The sequence below is a fragment of the Fukomys damarensis genome, unplaced genomic scaffold, assembly GCF_012274545.1.
Source record: "Fukomys damarensis isolate Sample0158 unplaced genomic scaffold, DMR_v1.0_HiC HiC_scaffold_22, whole genome shotgun sequence".
Classification (NCBI taxonomy): Eukaryota; Metazoa; Chordata; class Mammalia; order Rodentia; family Bathyergidae; genus Fukomys; species Fukomys damarensis.
In genome coordinates this window covers 27693712-27709694 of record NW_022900934.1, presented here as the reverse complement: position 1 = coordinate 27709694, position 15983 = coordinate 27693712, and positions in this window count along the sequence as shown.

Sequence of the window (15983 nt, the reverse complement as noted above, 5' to 3'; positions counted from 1 at the left end):
GAGAGCTGGGGAGGACCCTCTCTCCCTTAGCTCTCACTTCTCAGACCTGCTTGCAGCATGTGCCCTGTTCCCACAAAGCCAATGCCACCACAGACACCTCCCCTTTTCTGAACAGAGGCCACATGGCAACAGGAGGCACAGGCACAGCGACGGGTGCCACGCTTCCCTGAAGAAGGGAGAGGTGCTCACACCATGCATCAAAAGATACCCATTTGTCTTTTCCCAGGGCCGTGTCCTTCCTCCTCGACTCCTGGCTAGAGATGCACGTCCAGGATGGACCTCCCAGCCCACTGGCTCCACTGCAGCATCCCCAAGCCCGCTGAAGAAGAGAGTAAGGGTGATAGGACCGGGCTATGGGCCCATGGGTACATGGGATAGGATGGGGCTGGGCATGCAGTAAGGGCTCCCACCTGCTCCGTTGGCCCGGGAACAGCCCGAGACTAAGTAGTCCGTGGGTGGATGCACCTGGGAAGACTTCCTGGGATGGGCTGGCAGACAGAGCTGCCTCGTGGGAGGAACATGGACAGTAGGTGTTTTCTCTTCTTCTCGCTGCAGGGCCAGCTGCGGCTCAAACTCGAGTACCACCTGCAGAGCCGGTGCCGCCTCTACCTTCAGCCTCCTCACCAGCTGCAGCACTGAAATGAGAACCAGCTGCAGGAACCACTTCTCCACCAGTTCCACACCTGGGGTCCCTCATTTCACAGAGGGTGTCACCTCCTGACTGCCCCCTGTGGCCAGCTCCTGACACATACCCACTCTTCTGCGCCCTGGCTGTTGCACTTCCTGTTGTATTTACTCATATCTTTAATTCCCAGTTCTCTGTAAATATATTAATTTTAAATGTAATTTCAGAGTTAGTTTTTTGTGATGGTCAGTGGCATCAAGTACACTTGCAGTGCTGTGCAACTTCCACAACTGTCCGGTACCAGAACATCTTCCTGGTTTCCGTACCCATATGCAGTCCCTCACCTCTGCCCTAGGCCAGCTCCTGGCTACTGATCACCTTTCTTTCCCTGTGATTTACCTATTCTCAATTTTTTTCACATCTGTGAAATGAGATTTCTCGTTGGCCACGTAGTATTGGAGGGGTCTGATTCATCTTAGTTTAGGTTAGAAGGAGATATAGTCCACAGTTTACAGGTAAAAAGCAAAGCTCCGTGTCCTTCCTCCTCGACTCCTGGCTAGAGATGCACGTCCAGGATGGACCTCCCAGCCCACTGGCTCCACTGCAGCATCCCCAAGCCCGCTGAAGAAGAGAGTAAGGGTGATAGGACCGGGCTATGGGCCCATGGGTACATGGGATAGGATGGGGCTGGGCATGCAGTAAGGGCTCCCACCTGCTCCGTTGGCCCGGGAACAGCCCGACCTCCTCGACTCCTGGCTAGAGATGCACGTCCAGGATGGACCTCCCAGCCCACTGGCTCCACTGCAGCATCCCCAAGCCCGCTGAAGAAGAGAGTAAGGGTGATAGGACCGGGCTATGGGCCCATGGGTACATGGGATAGGATGGGGCTGGGCATGCAGTAAGGGCTCCCACCTGCTCCGTTGGCCCGGGAACAGCCCGAGACTAAGTAGTCCGTGGGTGGATGCACCTGGGAAGACTTCCTGGGATGGGCTGGCAGACAGAGCTGCCTCGTGGGAGGAACATGGACAGTAGGTGTTTTCTCTTCTTCTCGCTGCAGGGCCAGCTGCGGCTCAAACTCGAGTACCACCTGCAGAGCCGGTGCCGCCTCTACCTTCAGCCTCCTCACCAGCTGCAGCACTGAAATGAGAACCAGCTGCAGGAACCACTTCTCCACCAGTTCCACACCTGGGGTCCCTCATTTCACAGAGGGTGTCACCTCCTGACTGCCCCCTGTGGCCAGCTCCTGACACATACCCACTCTTCTGCGCCCTGGCTGTTGCACTTCCTGTTGTATTTACTCATATCTTTAATTCCCAGTTCTCTGTAAATATATTAATTTTAAATGTAATTTCAGAGTTAGTTTTTTGTGATGGTCAGTGGCATCAAGTACACTTGCAATGCTGTGCAACTTCCACAACTGTCCGGTACCAGAACATCTTCCTGGTTTCCGTACCCATATGCAGTCCCTCACCTCTGCCCTAGGCCAGCTCCTGGCTACTGGTCACCTTTCTTTCCCTGTGATTTACCTATTCTCAATTTTTTTCACATCTGTGAAATGAGATTTCTCGTTGGCCACGTAGGATTGGAGGGGTCTGATTCATCTTAGTTTAGGTTAGAAGGGGATATAGTCCACAATTTACAGGTAGAAAGCAAAGCCCCACAATGAATATAATATAATATATACCTATCTATAGATAGATAGATATCTATATATATATATATTTTTTTTTTCGCCCTGGGGCAGGGTTTGGGGTTTCTAGTCTATGACTTCAGTGATAAGAAACCACAGGGAAATGGCTGACTCTTTGCAGGCAAAACAAAAGCAAGAACAATGTGAACAATTATAATGACAAATCACAATGAGAAATGTTTTTTAGAACCCACACCATCTTGGAGGATCAAATCCCAGGGCTACAATGAACACTCAGGAAGCTATCGGTTTAGTAGGATAAAAGACACTTTTGTAATGCAAAATGAAATTTCATCGCAGCCTGCAAAGTTATACAATGATCAATCTGCAGGGCACAGAGGCACACATTACTGAAATGTCATCTGTCCTCTTCACACTAATATGTTTTAAGTGTGGCGCCAATAGAACTGGGAAGAACATGGAAGGCAGCAGGCCTGGTAGGTCCCTGAAGGACATGGTTATGGAAGTTCTTCCCTCAAAGAGCTGTGTGCCAGCTCCTCCGAGGGCTTTTTGGGACCTTCCTGATTAGGGCAGGTGCACCCAGGCTCCTTGGTGGCTCATGGCTCATGGTGGTCACCCCTGGGGAGATCTGGCCCCAGGTGTGTAACTGACAGACCAGGCAACAGTAGCCCAGAGTCACTGAGGACAGCCGGGGAGGGCTACCCACGGGAGGTTTTTCCTGGCCTGGTCAGATCAGATCCACAAATACCTTGGGGTTTTCCCAGAGAACAGGATATCTTCCCACAGGAGATCTGTCCCGGCACCCCGACGGGTCACCTACAAAGACCTAGGAGCCCAGAGGAAATCTTCCCATGGGAGATCTGCCCTAGCCAAGCCACTAGGATCCCCACAAAGACCCAGACATTTTCCCGGGCCTGGGCATGAGATACCAACAAAGACCCAGGAGCCCAGGAGAGGTCTTCCTAGAGGAAGAAAATGGCCAGGATAAGGTCCCCCACCAAGGATAACAGGAGGGAGACCCAGTCTGGGACAATGTCCCCAGGGAAGCCTCTGTTAACAGCCCCAACCTAACTCTGTGCTCCTCTCCCATTACTACCTCTGGGCAGCCATCAGGATTTTTGTGAATGGGTACGGTGGTGTATCATCACACTGGGGTCACCTGGTCCTGTGGAACAACACCTTCAGCACCCACGATGCAGACCATGAGAACTGTGTCTGCAATTGTGCATCAATTATGTCTGAAGGTGAGTTAGGGTTAGATGTGCCTTCCCCACCAGGGCCCTAATAAGGTCCTCTTTGTGCCACCCCTCTTCCTAACCCAGAGATCAGGGCGTGGCCAGGGGACAGTTCCCCACCAACTCTGGCTCAGGCAGTGCTCCAGGGCTGGGACAGAGGTCAGAGAGTGGGAAACAGGATGAGTCAGAGACAGAGCAGGAAGAACAGGAGAGACCTGAGCCACAAAGACAGGGCCAGATGGGGACAGAGAGAGACAGAGACTGATAAAAGTGAGAGCAGTAGAGACAGAGCTGTACTGTGATATGGAAGGCAGAAGGAAAGCTAGAGAGGAAGTGCAGCCCTGGGCATGGCCAAGAAAGGCCTCTGTGCATGGAGACAGAGTTATTGGAGAGACTGAGACCAGAAAGAGCCAGACAACAGGAATGGCCTTAGCCAGAGAGAGGGCACACAGTGTGACACACACACAAAAGCCGTTAAGAGGGAGAGTCTCATGGAGAAAGACAGAGGCCACCACATACCCACAGGAGGTGACACAGAGCCCTGAGGGAGATCAATGAGGAAGGGACACAGGACACAGAGGAGTCAGAACAAGGCGAGGAGCAGAGGGCCTGCTAGAGTTCCCTACGGCCTTTTAAGGCCTGAACGGAGGTCTACTGCCCCCTCCTCCCCAGCCAGCTGGCTCCCCAAGGAGGCAACAGCCCTGATCATCATGTTCCCCCCTTCCACAGGGTGGTGGTTTGATGCCTGTCGTGCCTCCAACCTCAATGGCATCTACTACCCAGCTGGCCAGCACTTGCACAAGATGAATGGCATCCGCTGGGACTATCTCCACAGCACCTCCTTCTCACTGTGTGCCTCCTGCATGATGATGTGGCCCTTGCACACCTAGCTAGGGCTCTGCAGAAGCTGAGCCTCACAGGAGCTGGACTTTGATCTCCCAACACCGTAGATTCAGCAGAGAACACAGAACACAACCCCAGGGCTCATACTCAACATCATGGTGCATCTGAGGAAGCTTTGCTTGTCTGAGAAGTCCCAACGAATCACCTGCTTCCCTACTTCCCTGAATGTAGTCTCTTTCTGTGCAGTACGTGCTCCTTGATCTTGTTCCCTCCTACTTCCTATAGGGACTGCCTCCACATTGGGCACCATGCCCGCAGTAAGCTGCAGATTAAACTTGGCTCCTGGAAGGAATCCCTGACTCCTGGTGTCACTGCAGGTCTCGGAGGAGGAGAAATATGACCCAGCAAGCTGGATTCCAGGCCCTGACTTGCAGGGAGGACCATATCCTATCTCACACTTTCCCATCCTCTAAATTCCATTGCTTTTCCAGGCTGGAGGGGCTGTACTGCCCCTTCATGGTAACCATTCTCTCCTCTCCACTATACCACTCCTAGGCTCCAAAGCCTGGCATCAGGCCCTGTTCCTCTTGTGCTGCAGGAGGCTAAGAGGAATTCATTTACCCCCCCAGCATACCCTAGCATGGGCTCCATCGGTAATAAACTGGGCCCCTCTTTAAAGTACCTATGGCCAAATGAGAGAGAGAAAGAAAAGATTAAATCCAAGGGAATAGGCAATCTTAATTGTAGGACTTGTCAGAGCCTTAATCAGGTCACATACTTCGGGACTGTCCACAAAAACACTAGAGAGGGTAGCTTTCTCCAAATCTACTTATTTGAGAATGGGCCCTGTTTGTTCCACCCAAAGGCCATGCAGGCCCTTGAAAAAAGATAGGCCTTAACTGTTAATGGAAAAGTCCCACACTCCACCTCCAGCCATACTCACCCTTTTTGGCTATGAGGAGCACAGCAGTGCCTCAAACAGCCTCTGAAACAACTGGAAAGAATTTGGGTCAAAACAGACACGCCACTCTGAGGAAGCTCTAGAACTAAGTCCCTGTCTATATATATAGACTGATGCCCTCCAGGGCTCCTCTGGCCTCAGGGGCCACATCTCTGCCATTGTGGCAGCCACCAGGGCTCCCCGGAACTCCAGTTGACCCAAACTCAAGCCCAGGGACCACTGAGTGGGACATCAACACCTGGGTCCAGATTCCCTTGCCCCAAGCTGGAGCCCTCAGCTTCTCCCTTCCTCAGCCCGCATGCTGCTACACCCAGGGTCTGCAGGGGGAACTGGGCTGTTGTCAGGGGCTCTTCATGAGTTTCCCAGAGGCTGGGGTCAGAAAGGAGTCACAGCCACATCACCACCACGGTCACTGTGTCCCCTCCTCAGCCCTGAAGAGATCCTAAAGCCCTGTCATTGGCCAACACCCAGGCCCAGCAGGCCCACCTGCCCTAGAGCCAGGAAGCCGACTCTGCCTGCCCCAGACCCTCACCTTGAGCAGACACAGTGCAGACCTCCTGTGAGCCTTTCAAGGGAAGCAGCACTTTTCCAGCCTCAGTGACATGGATGCCGATGGTGGCACCAGGCAGCCAGAAACTTACCAAAGGTGACCTTTCAGGCAGGTTGCTGCTCAGACAGCTCAGGTTGCACTACACGGCATCTGCCCAGCAGACTTTTTTTTTAAGCACCTACTGAGCGCAGCATGGCAACATGGGCAGGGCAGGGCTTTGGAGCCAAACCTTAGGCCCATGGCTCAGCCTCGCAAGGCCTCATTTGTCTGTTTATAAAATGGAGGTGGTGTTGCTCTGTCCGCTGGGCTGTGGTATGTAAACTTCTTAACAGAGTCAGGTACAAAGCAAGTGCTGATAAATGTTAACTCTAAAAGAGAATAAGCAGAAAAAGGCATTTTGTTTTGGATCCACGGCTTTTATTTTTGTACTGCAGAGCCAATCAGAAGAGCCTGGGTAGCACAAGGCCTTGTGGGGGCATGGCCAAGGTGGCCTTGGGCCCAGGCTGTTTCTTGGGGACCACAGCTCACAGGCACTGGCTCTAGAATAGTTGCATCTACAAGTCCCTACGCAAAATCCCTGTCACTTCTCTCCATTTTGTCAAGGCAGGCATCAGTGCTCAGAGAGGGAAAGGGTTTCATCCAAGGCAGCTCAGCCAGGCACCACCTCCCTGCACTAGCACGTGAGCTCTCTGGAAGCATCCCCATACCAGGCACAAATGTTGAGGTAGTGTCTCCTCTGCCAGTATTAAGCGCCTAAGGGACATTCTGGAAAAGCCTCCAATACGAGCTGTCTTTCCCACAGGCACCTGCTAGATTGCAATGGAGCCAGCTGGGCAGAACTACATTGTTCCTGAGATCTCCGCCTGTCCCTAGTGAGGCCATTTCCACACTGGGGAGAGCTCCGTGTACACACCTCCGAGACAACGGTCACAGGCCAGGGGGAAAGAAGGTGGTCCTTTGAGCAGGTAGGGGACAACTATCATCAGGACAGTCTCAGAGCCTGTCAGGTTTGACTGCTCTTTCTGGGTCCTCCCTCTTTTTATCTGTGTGGCCCTCACCACCGTTTAAAGTGGCAAAGCTAGCTGTGCTGCCTTGGGAACAGCACCATGGGCACCTTTTGGCAGAGCAACCCTTCAAAATTCACAGGGTCCGATTCACAGGGCCAGGTCCACACTTTCAGGAACATATTCCTTCATGTGTTAATCATCTGTTTAACAATTGTGTCTTGAGGACATGCCTGAGTGATGGAGTAGAGGACGGAACAAGATAGATGTCCACATTCCTGCTGCACTCACAGAGCTGACCAGGCTCAAAGAGAGCCTGGAAAAAGGCAGATTAAAATCCACTTATAAAACCAAGGGAACACATTAATTATATTACAAGTGAAGGTAATAAGCAGGAGGTAAAAGAGAATTACAGAGGGTCCAACTTAGAGTGATCAGGGAAGAACCTCTGAGAAAGTGACGCTTAAAGTGAGGACTAAATAGGTGTGAAAGGAAGCCAGGTGAGGAGCTATTGGAATAGCAGGCCCACTAGAGGGAGCAGCGGGCGTAAAGGCCTTCAGGTGGTCCGGAGCTTGGCTAATGTGAGGAACCATAGGAGGCCAGTGTGGCTGGAGCAGGTGAGCTAGGAGGAGGGTGATGGGAGAAAGTGCCTTCCAAGCACCTGGTCGGGATAGATCCCTCACCTTGATGCCCTCCAACAACTGGATGCAGCTACCTCTCTCCCTGATTCACTGTGAATCTGGGAAAAAGCACGGAGGTCAACCAGGGAGAAGAGTGACGATAAAGGACACTGACTGCCTTCTTGCAAACTACATAGGCCATCTCAGTGGACCCAAGTAGGTTCTCTTATGGCCCCTTTTCTACAGATGCATAAACTGAGGTTCACAGAAGTGAAATGCCTTGTCTGAGGTCACACAGTGAGTCAGGGTACAGGATAAGCTGCACCGCAGATTCAGTGAGTTAAATAGACTTCTCACGGAGCTCTGGAACTGAGCACCCATGGCCAGTGGGTAGCTTTGCCATCCTCAACTACAGTTTTCCTCTCTTCAGGCAAGGAAGCTGCGCCCAAAGGTGCCATTTCCCACCTAGCAGGAAAGAGAACAGGACACCCAGCCTGCCCCTGCAGCACCTACCCTCTTAGACCAGCCTCATTTTAGGAGATCACATCAGCCTTTTGACAAAGCTGCATCTTCAGGTTTGTTCCTTCCTGGGCTACAATCACATCACTTCCGCTACCTGGATTCTTCAGTGGCTCCCCAGGACTCCAAGTGTAAAGTCTAATGCTCAGCTGCAAACAAGGCTCTTTGTCACACAGCTAAATTCTTCTCCAGCTCTATCGCCACCCTCACTTCTCCTAGTGTAGGGTCTCACTAGCTCATAAAAGGCCATGAAGCTTTGACCTGACTGGCCTCTAATCGAGTCAGCTTGATAGGAATGTGGCCATTCAGTCACTCGGGGACTTGTGTTCCGAAGGGTCGTGCACCTGTTTCAGTGCTCTGCTATAGTTTTCCAAGTCTGGTGGCTTTATCTTTGAGCTTGAGTTTTGTTTGGAGCTTGTGCCTCTGCAGGGGACATAGGTGTGCCATCTCCTCTCCACCTTATCAGTGCCCAAATTAGGAGGTCTGGAGCCTCCTGCCTTCCTGTCCCGCAACAAGAGTGTGGAGCCTGGAGCAAGTTCCTTCCATCTCATGACCTCAGATCCCACTCCCTGGGTGCCATAACACTGATTTTGCTGAGATTTTTGAACACTGGGGAAGATCAAGCCCACTGGGTAGGAAAGACCACTATCAAGGAACTGCTTCAAAGCTGAGGCCACTGTCTTTCTCAGTGTGGCCTGTGGCATTTCTGTGTTTTCCCATCACTTTGTTTCTCGATCCTTTGTCATTGCTAAAACTTGGTTATTGGACAAGTAGGAGCGGATCCTAAAGCTTTTAGGATAAATTTTTAACAAATCCATATGTTTGCTTTTTTCCCTAATTGAGAAAGAACCCCCTTGAGTTCCACAGGAACCTAGATTGAGAACAATTAGCCCACAACAAGGTAAACAAACTTGACATGTGTACAATAGGGTCTGATGACTATGACTCATTGGCTCAAAGGGTACAGAGCACATAAACCCCTAACCCAGCTGTGAAGAGGAAACTGGATAACAATGATAAGTTCAGACAAGGGAAGAGAGAAGGCAGTAGGGCAGCTCTTGGGGTGCTGGGAGTGCTTGTCCTTTGACCTGAGTGAGACACACACACACACACACACACACACACACACACACACACACCTGTTCAGTTTGTGAGACTTCAACTGGCTACACTTTTATTTGTGCACTTTTCTCTAGATATTATTCTCCATATAAACGTAGGTAGTGGAGAGAAGAATTACATACATTTACTAGAAACAAAAGGAAAGCCACTTGAGGAGAAATAAGAGATTGGAGAGGCAGTTAGCAACGTAAAATCACACAAGCCTTCCCCTTTGGCTCAGTTGTCCTCATTCCAAGGAATCCGGCATGCATACATAACATAGGCATGAGGGCCTTGGTTGCTGCTTGGTTTGTAGTAACAAAAGATTGGAATCAACCCAAATGAATAAGCTATACTACATTCATTTCTGTATATCAGAATACCCCAACCTTAGTAGCAAAAACAACCATGATGAACTTCATGCTCACAGATCGTGCAGGTCAAGAGTTCAGACAGAGCCCTGTGGGCCAGTTATCTGCTCCGTGTTGGCTGGTCCTCTGCCCAGTGACTGGGGCACCCTCACCTGGTCCTTGCTTTGGGTCTCATGGGGGTAGCAGGGTTTTCCGTGCACTGTGAACTTTTCAGCTCCTTAAATCAATGAAAGTTCTGTTTTTTTCTCAAGCAACTTAGAGTTGGATTTCTGTTACCTGCAGCTTAAAGAGGCCCAAATGGCACAATAGGAAGGCTGTGGGCAGAGGGTGCCCAGGTGACTAGGGTGTGGCCTTTCCTACAGCTGAGCAACCAAGCCACAAAGCAACAGCATGCACTGGACAGCCATTGTCGTCTTTCCTGTAAATTAGTGGCAAGCAGGAGCTCCCAGGGCCCCAGCCCCGAGACACCAACCTCCAAATTACAGCCCAGGAAGCATTCACACTACTAGATGTCATTATCTTGATGTGGGGGATAGTTTCATAGGTGGATACAGATGTTAAAAGTTACCGAATGATTTTCTCACACATCAATTTCATCTCAAAACTGTTTTTAAAAACAAGAAAGTAAAAAATTAGACATTAGACAAAACACAAGCTATTATTTTCTCTTCACACCCAAAGTTCCTCAGACAAAGCACCTACTACATATGGAGACCACCTGTGGAATTGGGGAAACACAGTATTTCATTTCATCTTCATAACTCAGAAAGTTCTTGAAATGAGAAAATGAGGCAAAGTGACTTGCTACACATGTCCACTGCCACTGGTCCTTATTAAAATATATCATCACAAAGTTCTAATACTTGATCCAAAGTCGCACCGGTATGAGGACAGGCAAATGATGACCATAAATAATCCACACTGGGGCTGGGGATTTAGTTCAGTGGCACCATGCCTGCCTCACAAGTACAAGGTCCAGAGTTTGACACCCGGTACCAAAAAAAAAAAAAACCCCAAGTATTTTGTTGTTTGATTTTGTTGTTCTCCTTAACCTTAGGAAAAAGAGCAAAGAACCAGACTCGCTTTGTGATGTGATGCAGAGAACACGCCCACAGCAGCCAGATTTGTTAATGTGCATCTACTCCCTGTCTATATGAGCTTATGCACACCGCACACTCTCTTGAGTTACAATCCAGTGATGTGGTAACACCTTATCTATGGTTTCATTTTCTATAGTGCTATAGCTCAGGTCTTAATGTCCCCCAAAGGCTCATGTGTTAAAAAGCTTGGTCCCTGGTTTGGGTCTCCTAGGAGGTGGTGGGAACTCCAGGAAGTGAGCCTAGTGGGAGGTCTTCTACACATTTTAGGTGCTGGTGGGACCTTGTTCCTGCCTCTTCCTCTCTCTTCCACCTCCCAGTCATGAAGAGACCAGATCTGCCACACTGACACAGAACCCAAAGCAATGGGGCCAATGGACTGAAACCTCTATAACAGTGAACCAAAATAAACTGAAAAATCTTTTCCTCTTTGTAAGTGATTATGTCTGCTATTTGTTACAATAACAGGAAGCTGACTAAAACACAGATTTGGTTACCCTTGATCAACCATAGTCAGCAAATATTCATATTTGTTGATGCTTTCAAGAAAGAGAGACCACAGTCATATAACTTTTATTACAGTGCACTGCTATAATATTACTTTCTTATAGTTATTTTGTGGACCTTTTACTGTGCCTCATTTAGTAGATTAAATGTTATCATAGGTAAATGTGCATAGGAAAGAACATATGGACCAGGGATTTAGCTCAGTGGTGACACCGCCTGCCTTGCAAGCACAAGGTCCTGAGTTTGATCCCTGGTACCAAAAAAGGGGAAAGAAGACAGTATATATAGGATTTGACTCTCCAAGATTTTAAGCACCCAGGGCGTCTTGGAACATGACTCTGAGATAAGGGGACACTGTATTACCTGCCTCCTGTGGTCGCTGGAGAGCGGAATCATTAACTCTTCTTGGTTGTGACATAGATCTTTTTGAGCACAGATAACTCACATTATTACCAGATGAAGCCAGAGACCCCTTCTCAGAACAATGTTTTAAAATGCTTAAAATAAAATATGCTGGGTCATAAGGGAAATAAACTACATTAAAAATTCAGCCATCAAAATATTCTTAAAGGGCGTACTTTGTGATACCATAAAACATGGGAACATATTAATTATTAGCAAGACCTAGCAATGGATCTCCATGATTTTAAAAAAAATGATGAGTGCTAATAATATCTTGAGGTATCTACAGCCACTATGACAGAAAATGTAAATAGCCATGGATTCTAATGGTGACAAAGTTCTAGACACTGAAGATACAGGTGTGATGTATGTCCAGTGTTCATATTTGAAGGAAATACTGAATTTTATTAAAGGTGAATAAAGATAAATTCCATCCAAGGATGTGATTCTGAGATTGATTCAAAGTGTGATGATAGAATTAAGGGGGCCGGTAACCTGGATAAAACATAAAGGAGAGCAAAAGGGCTGCTGTTGCCATTGCTTGCCAGTTGTCGCTTGCTATTACTTCACTATTTGCTGCTTTTGCCCACCATGAACTGTTTCTCCTCTGTGATGCCCTCTTCCATGACACTCTACCTTGGAGCCAGCCAGCTATGAACTGAAGCCTCTACAAACTGTGAGCTACAATAAACCTTTCTTCCTCTAACTTTGAGTGTTGGGTATTTTGTCTCAGAGATAAGAAAAGTAACCAAGACAGATGTTACTAATAAGGGAAACTGAATTTGGATAGAAAAGAACTGTCTGTACCACTTTGCAATAATTCTTTGATCTAACACTGTTCTAAGGTGAAAGTTTTTAAAGTCGTATGTCTAAAAGGAAGACTGGGAAGAGTCAGCCCATGGCTAATACCATCTCCCTGGTGTCGTCAGTTTCCTTCTAGCTTCATGGTGCTTCATCCTTACCATGTGGCTTCATCCTCAAATTTACTTCCTTATCCAAGATGGCTGCTAGGGCTCCAGCCATAATGCATGAGTTTCACATAGAAAGGCCAAATGGGCTTTCCTCCCAGCTGTACCATACTCTTCTAAGAATATTTCCCAGAAGTCTCATCTAGCAACTTCTGCTCATTTGCAACCAATAGCTGCAAGAAAGACTGGGGAATACAGTCTTTTGGGGAGGAGGGGAATGCCCCCTCCCAAAATAAAATCAGGTTTTGGATAATCAGGGCAGGAATCACATAGGCAACTATATTCTATTTGGAGCCAAACAAACAGGCTCACAGACAAAAAATAATTCGCCCATAATCTGATGTCTAGGCAAGGAGGAAGGTGGATTTGAAGTCACAAATCGCGACTCAACCCTGCAGCTCTGAACACTATGCTATGCTGCCCTGTCCTCGATGTGACATCAGTGAGTGCTATGGTGATGTTGCTCTGCTCAACCTGAATTGCCACTAGCAATTTGAATGTGGGACACAACTGAGATGCCATTTCATCTGGGCTCATCACACACTGCCGCCCAACCATGCTGATGATTGTCTCCCCACCTCTTGGCTCTATTTCACCCATGGAGAAATTTCTTCCCACCCTCTACCTCTGCTGCCCCCAACCTTTGCTTGGCAAGAATTTATCTTTACATATCAGAGCCACCTCTGTCCTTTCTTCATCTCCCAAGCTATCAACAGGGACAGAGGTAAAGCCTAGAGAACAAGATTATAGGCTCTGGAGCCAGCGTCTCTGTGACTCTTGGCTGTTAACCTTGTTGTAAGCTACTTATCCTCTCAGGGCCTCAGTTCCGGCCTGATAAAGGAGGATACTAATAGTATCTCACAGGTTATAGAGTCACCATGAGGCTCAAATGAAAAACAGACAATCAGGGCCAGGATTTAGCTCAGTGGTGTCACCGCCTGCTGTGCAAGCACAAGGTCCCGAGTTCGATCAACGGTACCACCAGAAGAAAAAGAAAAACAGACAAGACAAGCGAAGCAATGTCTGGCCCAGACTTCATGCTCAATATTCAAATGCAAGGTCAACTAGGGCTCCCTTGGGGTCACACAGATGGCATCTTTTATGGCATCTTTGAGTTGCTGCTTTAGGATTCTACTCGAAATGAAAGCAAGCAATGTGAAGATTCCAATGAAGAACACATAAGCCTCACCCAAGGCATCTGCAACTGGCTCCATCTGCAGCAAAGCCAGCAGCTTGCAGACCAGACTCAGATGCTAATGCAGCCATGAATTTGTTCTGGACCTTGGACAAGTCCTATCCCTCTGGACTCTGAGTGCTCTGCCCCCTAATGGGACATTGGTCCTATTGCCGGGAGCCTCTGTGACAACTGGCTGGGGAAGGAAGTGTGAGCTGTGCGGGTTTGGGGATCTAGGCTCATCCAAGATGAGGGGCCCTGCTGACATAAAGAAGAGCTTCCCACCCCAGTAAGTGCCACTTCTCCAGGCTGGACCTGGCAGGAACCAGATCTTGGGTCTGCTCTAAAAGTGCCTAAACCTGTGTGGCTTTAAGTAAAGCACCTCCTCACTCCAGTCCTGTTTCTCCATCTGCTCACGGAGCACACCTGCCTCCAACCTTCACAGACTGAGTAACTTGCCCATGGTCACACATCAGTAAGTCTGGACATCCGGACTCTGGGTCCAGTGCTCCTTCTGCACAGAGGCACTGAAGCCACCTACACAGAAGAGAAGCCCACTGCTGCACCCCAAGGCCACCCTATTCCCCAACAATGCTGTCTCCACATTGGCCAAGGAGAGATGGGTAGCCACAGAATGACTAACACAGGAGCACGGGAAAAACCCTGGGATACTCCCTAGGTGAGGCAGGAGGGGCCTCTGTACCGAGCCCGCCTCTTTCTCCTCCAGGGCACAGGCCGGGAATGATGCACCCGCACCTCTGCCTACACACACTCTTGAACTTCAGTTCCCTCTTGAGACTCTCTAGCACAGCCTGCAGTCTCATCTTTTGGCACCAGTGCTCAGCTATGGCAGGGGGACAGTGCACACAATTCCACCGAGTGTGTCTGTGACACCCATTCCCACCTCTGGCATATACACAGGGCTTGCCCTTCTCCTAGAGGGAAGTAGGAGACAGTTCTCAGAACTGGGACAGAAACACATGCATTTTCATTTCCCTAAACCTGGCTGGGGTTATTATTTACCAGCACTGTGGTTTGGGGGTCCGGTTTTAGGTGGATTCGAGGCAAAGGATTGGAGGGAAATGCACTTGTTTTGCTTTCCCAGAAATGTCTTCAGGTCTGGTTTAGCCCACAGTATTTGTCTCCAAGCAAACCAAATTTCCCCCACCCTGGGAGGTGCCGCCCTAGCTCCTTCCAGAAAGCCTGACAGCAGGATGATGGCGATGATAACACAACTAGCTGAACATTCTTTCAAATGTGCTACTGGGTGTCTGACCTGTGACTCTCATGTAACCTAGGGATTATTAATAGCCTCATTTCACAGATGAGAAAACTGGGACTCAGGAAGACACAGCCAATAAGTAACAGCTAGAATTTCAACCATGAATGTTCAATGAATAGAGATTTGAGGCCCCAAAAACACATCTAAGACTTCAAAATCATTTAGCAGATGGGCAAACTAAGGCCCATGATGAAGACGTTGAGGACATGCACTTATGAAGCTCCCACCAAGAGTTTGCTATACATGAACTCAGACCAACTGGAGAAAAGCATCACTATTTTGGTGTAGATGTGGCCACTACAGCTCTGTGAAGAGGACGCTCTTGACGAGGCTCCCAGTGTGGAGTGGCACAGCTGGAATTCAGCCTGTGCTTTGTCTCCACTCCCCTGGGGTCCCAGACCAACGCCTGCCTCCTGCACCCTTGTGGGGGCTCTGCCTCCCTCCTGGCTGCTGGCCTAACCCAGTGAGGACCTTGCCTAAGCTTACTGCCCAGGGAGCCCAGGGACACAGGGGATAGCCAGAGTTTGGCTTCCTGGAAGGATGGGTGGCAAAAGGACAGGTACTTCAGCCTGCTAGGAGGTAAGAGGTTGGGACTGGCAGGGCTTCCACCAGCAACCTTTCAAGTCCTTTGAGGTTTCAGAACTTGCTTGTCCTGTTGCTCAGGACCCTTTTTTAGCTCTGGCACCATGGGATTTTGAGATGCCTGCATTAGCCATGTATAGTTTACTGGACAAATCATCACAAACTTGGTGACTCCACAGAACATAGCATGTCATCTCACACTGTGTGGGCAAGAATCCCAGCCCTGATGACACCAGACCCCCGCTTAGGTCTCACAGGCTAAGACCATGGTGTCACGGGGCTGGGATCCTCTGGGGAGGCTTGGGGTCCACTCCCAGGGACCTCAGGTTGTCAGCAGAGCTCAGTTCCTGGGGTAACAGATCTGAGGGGCACATTTCCTTGCTGCCATGGCTTGGGGGACAGTCTCAGCCCCTAGGGCCACCTTCGGTCCTGGTCTTCCTTCATGTGTGTTTCCTTTACATCCCACGTCTATACATTGTCTACGGGCTCCA